General features: G+C 59.6%; 1 pseudogene; it reads right to left on the minus strand.

Annotated features, from left to right (window-relative positions):
- Positions 1 to 8681: 8681 nt before the first annotated feature.
- Positions 8682 to 8800, minus strand: LOC120618493 (uncharacterized; annotated as a pseudogene).
- Positions 8801 to 9313: the final 513 nt, after the last annotated feature.

A 9313-nucleotide genomic window follows, 5' to 3' on the forward strand; every position in this document is an offset into this window, starting at 1 on the left:
GAGAGCACACGTACGCGTACACACACACTCACACACACTCACACACTTACACTCACACACACACACACACGTACTCACACACATACACACACATTCACACTCACACACATACTTACACACACTCACACACGCCACACATTTACACCCACTCTCACATTTGCACGTGCTTTACACACATGTTCACACCTTTACACACACATTTACACACACAAACGTTTGTGCAGACATTACAGTTTTATTTTGTTTCATGTGTTTCACTTGCTTGTTTAGGAACGGGAATTGCAAAGCCATATGTGAAGAATCTCGAATGGTACAAGAAACAAATTGTTAGACTGAGCACATGAAATTGCCAAAAATTTGACCATTTTCCAATAAAAACTACAATTTTATACATTACACGTTAGAACCTACAGAGCAAGTCGATTAAGTGGTATTTGCCAGAGCTTATCCTCATGCGAGGTGGACTCGGAGAAGGAGGAGGAGGGGTCGCAGTGGACGCCACACCCCCAGATTCGAGGTGCGCACGCGGGCTCGCAGCCCCCCTCACGCGGAGGGCCCCCCTGAGCTCCCGACGGGAGGGGTGCTGGGCTCGCCCTGCACGCCCAGGTCCCCTGGGCTGCACACAGCAGGCCGGCCGTGCTCGCAGAGGAAGGTCAGGGCAGACGGGCCACCCCTCACGGTCACCCCGCGACTGAGTGGCGGTGACACAGGTCTGAGCTATCCGCCCACGCGGATCTCTAAGGCAGGATGTTTGCTCTGCAGTCAGACCTGCAGGGGACCAGAGGGCCCAGCACCAGCATTTGATCGACCAAGAGCCGACGGATGTTACAAGATCTCTTAATAACCACAAGATGGTCAAGCGGTCCCAGTGAGCCCACCCAGATTCTGCAAATCGGTCTTTCTTTACGACCAGAGCCCGGTTCCCTTGGGCGATGTGCTCACACACACACAACTAGCTGCTGCAGTTCCTGCCGGCCTGCCGGCACCTGGGGCTCAGCCTCTCCCCTTCTTCTCGGCACCCCACCATCCGCATGGAAAACTCAGTAAGGCTATGTCTGGTTTCTTCTACACCTGACAGCAGGCAGACACACCAATCACAAGCGATCGCCGGTACCGGGGGGCCAGCTGTCAAGGCATTCGGGTGGGTTCTGCTTTCCAGTGGAACAAGACCCACAGGGTACGTGTACGGAGAACCAGCTCCCATGACACCAGCCCAGGGCATGACATCCAGGCCACCGCTGCGGATCAACCCACAGAGCCTCCAGCTCCGCACCAGTCACGGCGTCCCTGAATTGGTGTTAAGAACACAAAGAATTAACTGAATCAAAGCCCATTTATAAAACCCTGTGCAGCTGGCCCTGGGCTTTTTTCTGTGTGTCTACAGCCACTATTCCCAAACCTACACGAGGCTCCGGGTGCCAGCCTCTCCTCTGAGAAGCCCCACGTGGCTGTCCCCATCTGTGCAGAGTTGTACAAAGCACGCAGGAAGGAACACAAGTAAACACGAGTCATGGTAAGAACCACGCTTCTCGTGGAAACGTCCCGAGCTGGCTCAACCCCACACAGGACAAGGACCAGGCATGAGGTGAGTTGTGCAGATCGCCCGGCTGACTGGAGGCAGAACCCCGACCGAAATCCGGGGTGAAATGAAAAGTCCTTCCCCCAGAACTTGTTCTGAGCCCTGCGGAGGGGAGGAATTTGGTTGTGCTGTCCCCATGTCCCCAGGAAGGAAGCTGCCGTGGGCCCGATGCGAACACAGCCCAGGGTCCTGCTGAGCGCTTAGTGCCAGCCAGTCCCCTGGCGAGACATTCCATTCAGGTAAGCGGTTCATGGGGCTGAGAGTCTGTTTCACGTCCCAACAACGAACCCAAACACACACCGAGAACGTCGATCGAAGTGAAACACCGTGGGGGGCCCATCGTCCTCCTCACCGCCCCGTGGGCCTGTGACCCGAACAGGGCGTGGTCGCTGGTCCCGAAGCGGACCAGGTCCTGGAAGCCGGCGGGTAGGTCCGGAACGACGAAGGAAAAGGCGGAACTCTCGTCAGACGCCACGTCGGACACTGGAGACCCGCTCCGTAAGCACTCCTGGGTCACCCGTGTCCCCTCCAGTTCTAGAGGGGACGTCATGTGACATCTTCCCAGGGAAACATGGGCCAAGAAAGCTCTCTTTAAAAGCGTGGATGCTTCTAAACCAGCCCACCTTCCTGCCGACGCCAGTAACGGTGTTCCACTTAGTTAAGTGGTTGGTCAGGCGTCTGAATCCTGACACTTGTCTGTGCTGTAGAAATGCAAGAAAGTACCGTTTCCAAAAGCTGGTAAGTTTTGTTTTGTTTATGAAACGTGAGGATAATCTCTCCAAAGAAGATACAGGAACGGCCGACAAGCACATGGAAGATGCTCGGCGTCACTAAGTACCAGGGAAGTGCAAGTCTTAGCCACGGTGAGATATGGCAACCTCGCTCCGTTTGGCGTGAGAGTGCAGACCAGCAGAGCAGCTCCTCAGCTGCAGCACAGAAGCCCGCAGGAGCCAGCAGGCCTGCGCCTGCGTGCGCACCCCAAAGAACTGAGCGCACGCCTCGAAGGCAGGCCCGCTTGCCCGCGTTCACGGACGCTTCGCTCACGGCGCACGGAGCGCACGGAAGGTGGAAGCGACTCAGCATCCGCCCACGAATGGATGAGCCGCAAACTGTGCTCCATCCACACGACGCAACGTCACCCGGCCCTGAGAGGGAGGAAACGCTGACGCACGCGGCCGCATGGCTGGGCTTGAGGACATGATGCTCAGTGAAGCACGCCAGACACGAAGGGAGAAGGGACGGCTGCTGTCTGGTTCCACCGGGGCGGCGTTCCCGGAGGGTCGGGTTCAGGGGCAGAAAGGGGAGGGTGGTGCTGGGGGCGGGGAGGGGAGGAGGGGACTGAGCCGGTGTTTCGGGACGGCGGTTCAGCTCTGCATGAGGACGGGGTCCTGGGGATGGTGGTGGCGGCGGCTGCACAGCACGAGTCCACTTCTCGCCACTGCCGCTGACCTGGACACTTGAGAATGGTTGTGATGGTCAGGTCTGTGATGTGTATTTTACCACGATTAAGACGCCTTTCAATGTGAGGACAAAAAGCCACAGAAGCAGCACTCAATGAAAAAGTCTGTTCTGTCACTGTGCTTCAGCGTGGCTGGGCCACCAGCCGAATTTATAAAACGTTAACGTTTAATGGGACACGCATTTGTACAGTCTAAACCCTTCTGAAGTCTGCATGGAACAGACACAAAAGGCCAGGTTCCTGTTACTTCATCAACAAAAACATGTCACAGGAACACATGGTTATTTATAGATGGCAGCTTTCAAATTTTCCACCTCTGTGGATCGCTTATGCAGGTCATGACACTTGTGTGATGGGGCTTATCTCTTGCACATCTGTCACCACCATGACGAGGACACACCTGGCCGACCCACCGGGGGATGAGGCTCGGGGCACCAGCCGGGTCTCAGACACTAAGCGGACCAGGCCAAGGCGAGCCGCCCTCGGCCTCCTGACTCGGGACCCGGAATCGTCATTCGAGGTCCCCGGGTCTTGAGGTGCGTCAGACAGCCAGGGTAGGGCCCAAGGGACCCAGATGAATCAGTCAGGAGGTTTCTTGGTGGCCATGCCACGACAAAGGGGAGATGCAGGATTCGACAGCTGTCCAGCTCAGGGTCTCTGACGAGATACCTCTGACCCCAGAGGACACCTCTCGGGGCGCCAGAGCCCCTGTCCCCGGCCCAGTGTCCTGGGTGCTGATGAGAACGTGCCGGTCGGGGACATCTGGGCTCCTCTTCTGTGCTGAGCGTCGTGACAGCCCGGCACACTCGCCTCCGTGACCCCCACAAGGCCGCGCCTCAGCCTTGCTGGCCGCAAGTTGCAGCCGGCACCTGTGGTTGGCCTTGGGGTGTCCATGTTCGCGGGCCTCTGTCGGTGGCTGACTGAGGCCCTGTCACATGGACCACGGGTGGACTCTGCCCGGTGAGGGGCTCGGAGGGCACTGCGGCCCCCCGTGCTTCCCCACACCTGAGGGGACACCCCGCGTTATCGCCGGGCAGTGACATAAAGGAAAGTCAGGATTTCGTCAAGTCACTGAATGGGGCGACGGGGAAGCTACAGGTGACTTGCGGCAGAGGTCGTAGGTCACGACTGGGCGGTGCGTCACAGATGCCAAATGATCCTGAATCAGGAGCAGAGCGACAGACATGTCCGCTGATGTGCGACGCACTAGCCCACATCGAAGGCAGAAGGAAGCGAGGACACAGGGGCCGTGAGCCGCCTCTTGTCCTGCCGCCGGGTCTGAAGGGACAAGGGCCCCTCTGGGCCACGGGCTCCGGCCACAGGGAAGGCAGGGCCGTCGAGGGACTGACCCCGGGCAGGTGAGGGTTCTGGGGTTTGGACAGCACGCAGGTGGGGTGGCCAGAGCTGTGGGCTCCAGAGGAGGCAGAGCTGGTGGTCCCTGGGGGCACGGCCACGCCTGACTCTTCAAAGCCCCGAGCTCGGGAGAGAGAAGCCACCAGCGCACAGACCCATGTCCCCAGAGCCCCAAGTGGCCCCCTGGGAGATGAGCTGCCCTTCTTACCCACGAGGTCTGACTGGAGAGGGGGCCCCCCAAAGTCGCGGCTCGTTTAAGCAGGCACAGGAGGCTTCTGAGGTGAAGGGAGGCGGAGTCGGTGATGGAGACAGAGCTTCCAGGGGACCTGGGAAGCCTCGGGAGGGGGAGGGGCGCCGGACGGCTGCAGCGTGTGGAGGAGCTTTTTAAACGACATTTCTCATTTTCATGCCGTTTGTGAAAATCCACGCCTGCGACAGAAAGGTCCGGGCAGTGATGGCCGTCACCTGCACAGGATTTGATATGCACTTACGGAATCTGCGACGCAGGAGTGACCCAAAGCAGCACCTTTTCTAGTGTCACGGCCGCAGGGGATTCCAGCCCGGGACGGAAGAGCAGCCGCACCGCCCCCCCCATCAAAACGACGACACGGCACAGCACGGCGACACGGCACGGCGGGGGCGGCTCCTCCGCAGCCGTCAGCTGGGGTTCTTCCTCTCCGCTGCCCCCGCGCCCCAGCGGGGCCTGCTCCTGCTGCTGCCCCCTGCACAGTCCCCTGCCCTGGAGTGCGTGACTTGCTATTAGCACGTAGATTATGGCGACATCAAGGGGTGTCACTTTGAGGTTCGGCTATAGAAAGACTCAGCTTCTCACTAGCTCTGGGTTGCTCGGCTCGGGCAGCCAGCAGCCGTGCGGTGACACAGACCGTGTGGTGACACGGCCGTGTGGTGACACAGCCAGGCGGTGAGACAGACCATGTGGTGACATGGCCGTGTGGTGACACAGACCGCGTGGTGACACGGCCGTGTGGCCAGCAGGCCCTGAGTGAGCTGGGGAGCGGTTCTCCACCGTCGAGCCTTCTGGCGAGACCTCGGCCCCGGCCCCGGCTGGAAGGCACCCCACGAGGGCACCCGGGCCGCAGGCGCCCAGCTGAGCCGCGGCCACCCCGCTGCCCCTCCGCCACCGCAGTGGTAAATGCCTGGCTGGGTGCGTGCGGGGCCGGCGAGCGCGCGGTAATCTGCTCTCCGTCGGAAGGAAGTTAACGCGGGGAGTGAAAGCTGACCCGCGCTCCTTTGTTCCGAAGCGACACGACCCCCAGACTCTGAGCCGCTTAGCCGGTAATGCGCGCGCCCCCTTCCAGGTCGGCAGACAGGAGGGGCGCCAGCGGACGGCTGTGCACCATCTAAAAGTGTGGCCCTCTCCCCGAGGGCTTCTTAGTCACCGTGTTACTGCCACATTCGAAATGCGACGACGCACGTTCCGACAGATGACAGGAACGAGGCTTTCTCTGCGACCCTAAGTGTCGCGCGGTAAGTGCACTTTTCCTGCTTCCTTTTCCCCGGGGCATCGCAGTTCAAATGTCAGACATGTTTCAGACCAGGAGAAACCGAGCGACAGCTCTTCAAACTTAGGCAGCAGGCACAGAACTCTCAACTCGTCGCCCTTGTCCCGGCTTATTTTTAGCCCATCTAAGACGGTGTGTGCATGAAGGCTGCTTTGAGGGTCTCGGGGAGCCGCTGTGGAGCTGGCACCCCGTGCTGGCAGAGGCCTGCAGACGCACGGTCCTGGGCACAGAGCAGCCTCGGCACCCAGTGTGCACCCAACCGGACCGGTGCGGGGAGGGAGCCCGTGGCCAGGCGGTGCTGTGGTCCCGCCACCTGGGCCCCTGGCAAGGACCCTGCAGGGGGAATGGCTGGGACGCCTCTCGCAGGGGCTGCCAGAGCCCCGGCCGACCCCCACCTCTGCGTCTGCGCCCGGTGGGGACAGATGGCTGTGTCTCGGGCAGGGGCCCGCATGGGCTCAGAAGGTGCCCAGGACAGGACAGAAGGGAGTCTGCAAACCCTAAACCGAGTTTGCCGTGTGCGAGGCAGCCCGAGGCGGTCAGCGTCCTCGCCATTCGTGGCTAAAAGTCGCCTCGCTTTGTCACTAGACCTGGCGTGTTGTCGGGGAAGCTGCAGTGGCACACACGCAGAGCCTTGCTCGCGTCCCCCCTCGGTGAGCGTGGGAGCCGCCCCACCCTGCGACGGCACAGCAGGCTGTCATCGGGCTGTCAGCGGGCTGGCGAGCCGCACTCGAGTCACCTGGGTGAAACCCTCCCTGCTCCTTCTGACAAAGAAAGCCGGGGAGCAGCGCAGACGCCCTTGTAAGCTGGAAACAGGAAACGCTGGGTCCCTCCCAACACAATCTGTTACCGCCGTCCACATCAGCAAATAGATTATTTTTAAAAAGAAAGCAATGTCATGTGTTCGGGAAGTTATTTATGAATAACAGGAAAGCTCTTATTTGAAAAAGCTTTTGACTTCAATTACGGACAATGGGGCTTTGAACGCGGTGGCAGGTGGCTCTCGGGTGCCCACTGCCTGGCCGGGCAAGCGGGGTAAACACGTGGCCTGCCTGCTGCCCTGCAGGGGGTGCATGGGAGGGTGGGAGCCGGGGAAGCCGCCGTGCCGTGTTGGGTCTGAGGGGGCAGCACCCAGAGCGGCGGCAGAAGCCTCTGGGGACACGATGGGAGGCGCCGCTGTTTCTGGAAACGACGGATCTTCTACTTGAAAGCGGTGGGAAGTGAACCAGGAATGAGCATTTTGATGGCAAAGAACACCTTTTTCAAAGTCGTGTCTCTACAAAACATTTCTAACGCAGACAGATCCCTGGAAGGCGGGCTTCGGAGCACAAAGCCATCGGGTCCTGCGGTGGTAGAGTCCCCTCTCCCCTTTCCAGGCCCAGCCCCTCCCAGCTTGCGAGACGCACCCGAGGTCAGGTCAGGCCCAGCTTTTCATTTCCGAAGGAGGAGAGACACCTCCCAGGGCCCCTGCGGGCGCTGAGCCCTGCCCCTCACGTGTCTGCACAGGCGAGGACGCTGGCTGTCCCACGGCGCCCCACCCCCCCACCCCTTCAGACCCACCTCTACCTCCCAGCTCCGCAGCCTCGCCCTGCATCCCAGCCCTGCGGCCTGCCCGACCGTCACCCCACGGTTCCCTCTTGCTCATAATCTACCTTAAAAAATACTCATGGCAAGTCCTACATGCGAAAGGTCACCAACCAAACAAAGCGCAGTGGAGTCATCGCAGAAGGGGCTCGCCTGACCCCGGGGGACTTGGATGCCGACGGCTCCCGCCTGCCTGCCGGCCCTTGGCTCTGGCCCGCGTGCCACACCCACGGAGGCCGGCTGCCCGGGCCCCGCCTGCTAAGGCCCTGCGCTCTGAACGCCGGTGGTCTGCGCTTCACACTGGTGCTCGCGGTGCTGGTGGACACGGCTCTGAGAGTCTGCCTGCCCACGCCCGTCGGAAGCAGCCCTCCGCCCGTGTACACCCTCCCACGTGCCAGCAGCAGGGCAGAGCTCAGGGCACGCGGGGGCCGACCATTCCGATCGAACCGTTTCTCTTGTCCCGGTCACGTCGTGACTGGAGCTGAAGGGAGGTCCCTCTCGTAACTGGCCGTGTAAGAAAGCTGGGCGGGGCCTGGGGTTCGCTTTCACAAGTTTTAGTTAAACGGAAAAAATCTCTTGCTCAATTCTGTTCAACTTAGGTGAATTTCCTATAGATGCGTGCAAATTTTGAGAATTTATAACCTGGCACAGAAGGGACTTTCGAATTCTCAGCAAGTCCGCCAGGGAGCTGGGCTAGTGCGGTGGACATGGTCAGAGCAGACTGTCCTCCAGGGATGCAGGACAAAGGCCGGGGACACGGGAGAGGGACAGGGACGCAGGACAAAGAACAGGGACGTGGGCAAAGGGCCAGCTTTGCGCTCGGGAGGCAGGAGCTCCGTGTGAGGTGGGGACATCTGTGGGACATGGAAGGAGGCGTGCAGGGGCTTCGGCAGCAAGCCCCCCGCCCCCATCAGCTTCATTCGCCCACCAGAGGAGCCGCTGCGGCCGCCCACCTTCCAGCCTTGCGAAGGGGGAGGGGACATGTCTGCTTTAAGTGACGTGATGACTAGGTTTTGCCTCAAAATAGTCCTGAGCTGCGACAGGGGTGCAGAAAGGGTAGTTGCATCAATAAAACAAGACCGGCCTTCACTCGATGATTTTTGAAATGACATGTGTGAGAAACCTGTGGAGGTTAATTATACTCCAAGAAAATTCACTTCTTTTTTTCTTTTTCTTTTATTTTTTACGCCTACAGCACCTGGTCTTCCTAGGTGGTCTCTCATCCAAGTACTGACCAGGCCCGACCCTGCTTAGCTTCCGAGATCAGATGGGATTAGCCACATTCAGAGTGGCATGGCCAGAGACCAAATTCACTTCTTTAAGAAGAGGTTCACCCTTTAAGAAAATGAACATGGTAGTAGATTGTTTGTGAAGAACACGGATTTTTTAAATGTTTCTGACGTTAAAATCACTTCCGGAGCAGCATGGAACAAGTCGCTTAAAGCTGGTGTGCTCAGGTGTGCTGGCGGCTGGGCAGACGCAGAACTAGCTTCAGACGCCGGCCACACCTGAGCTGCACGCGCCCCGCCAGCCCGGCTTGATGCCCTGTGACGTGTCACCACAGCCTCCCGAGCCCAGATGTCCCCGTGTGTGTGCGTGCGCGTGTGCGTGTGAGCACACGCGTGTGCACGTGTATGTGTGCACATGTGCGTGCGTGTGCACACGTGCATGTGTGTGCACATATATGTGCGTGTGTGAGTGTGCATGTGTGCGCATGTGCGTGTGTGTCAAGCCTTCCGTCCCTCCACTGCCCAGCCCCCACTCTGCCCTCGGGGACGTGCCCTCCCCTGCTTGCCATGCCCTCCAGCCTTCGGCTTG

Source organism: Pteropus medius, unplaced genomic scaffold (assembly GCF_902729225.1).
Source record: "Pteropus medius unplaced genomic scaffold, Ma_sr-lr_union100, whole genome shotgun sequence".
Taxonomy (NCBI): domain Eukaryota; kingdom Metazoa; phylum Chordata; class Mammalia; order Chiroptera; family Pteropodidae; genus Pteropus; species Pteropus medius.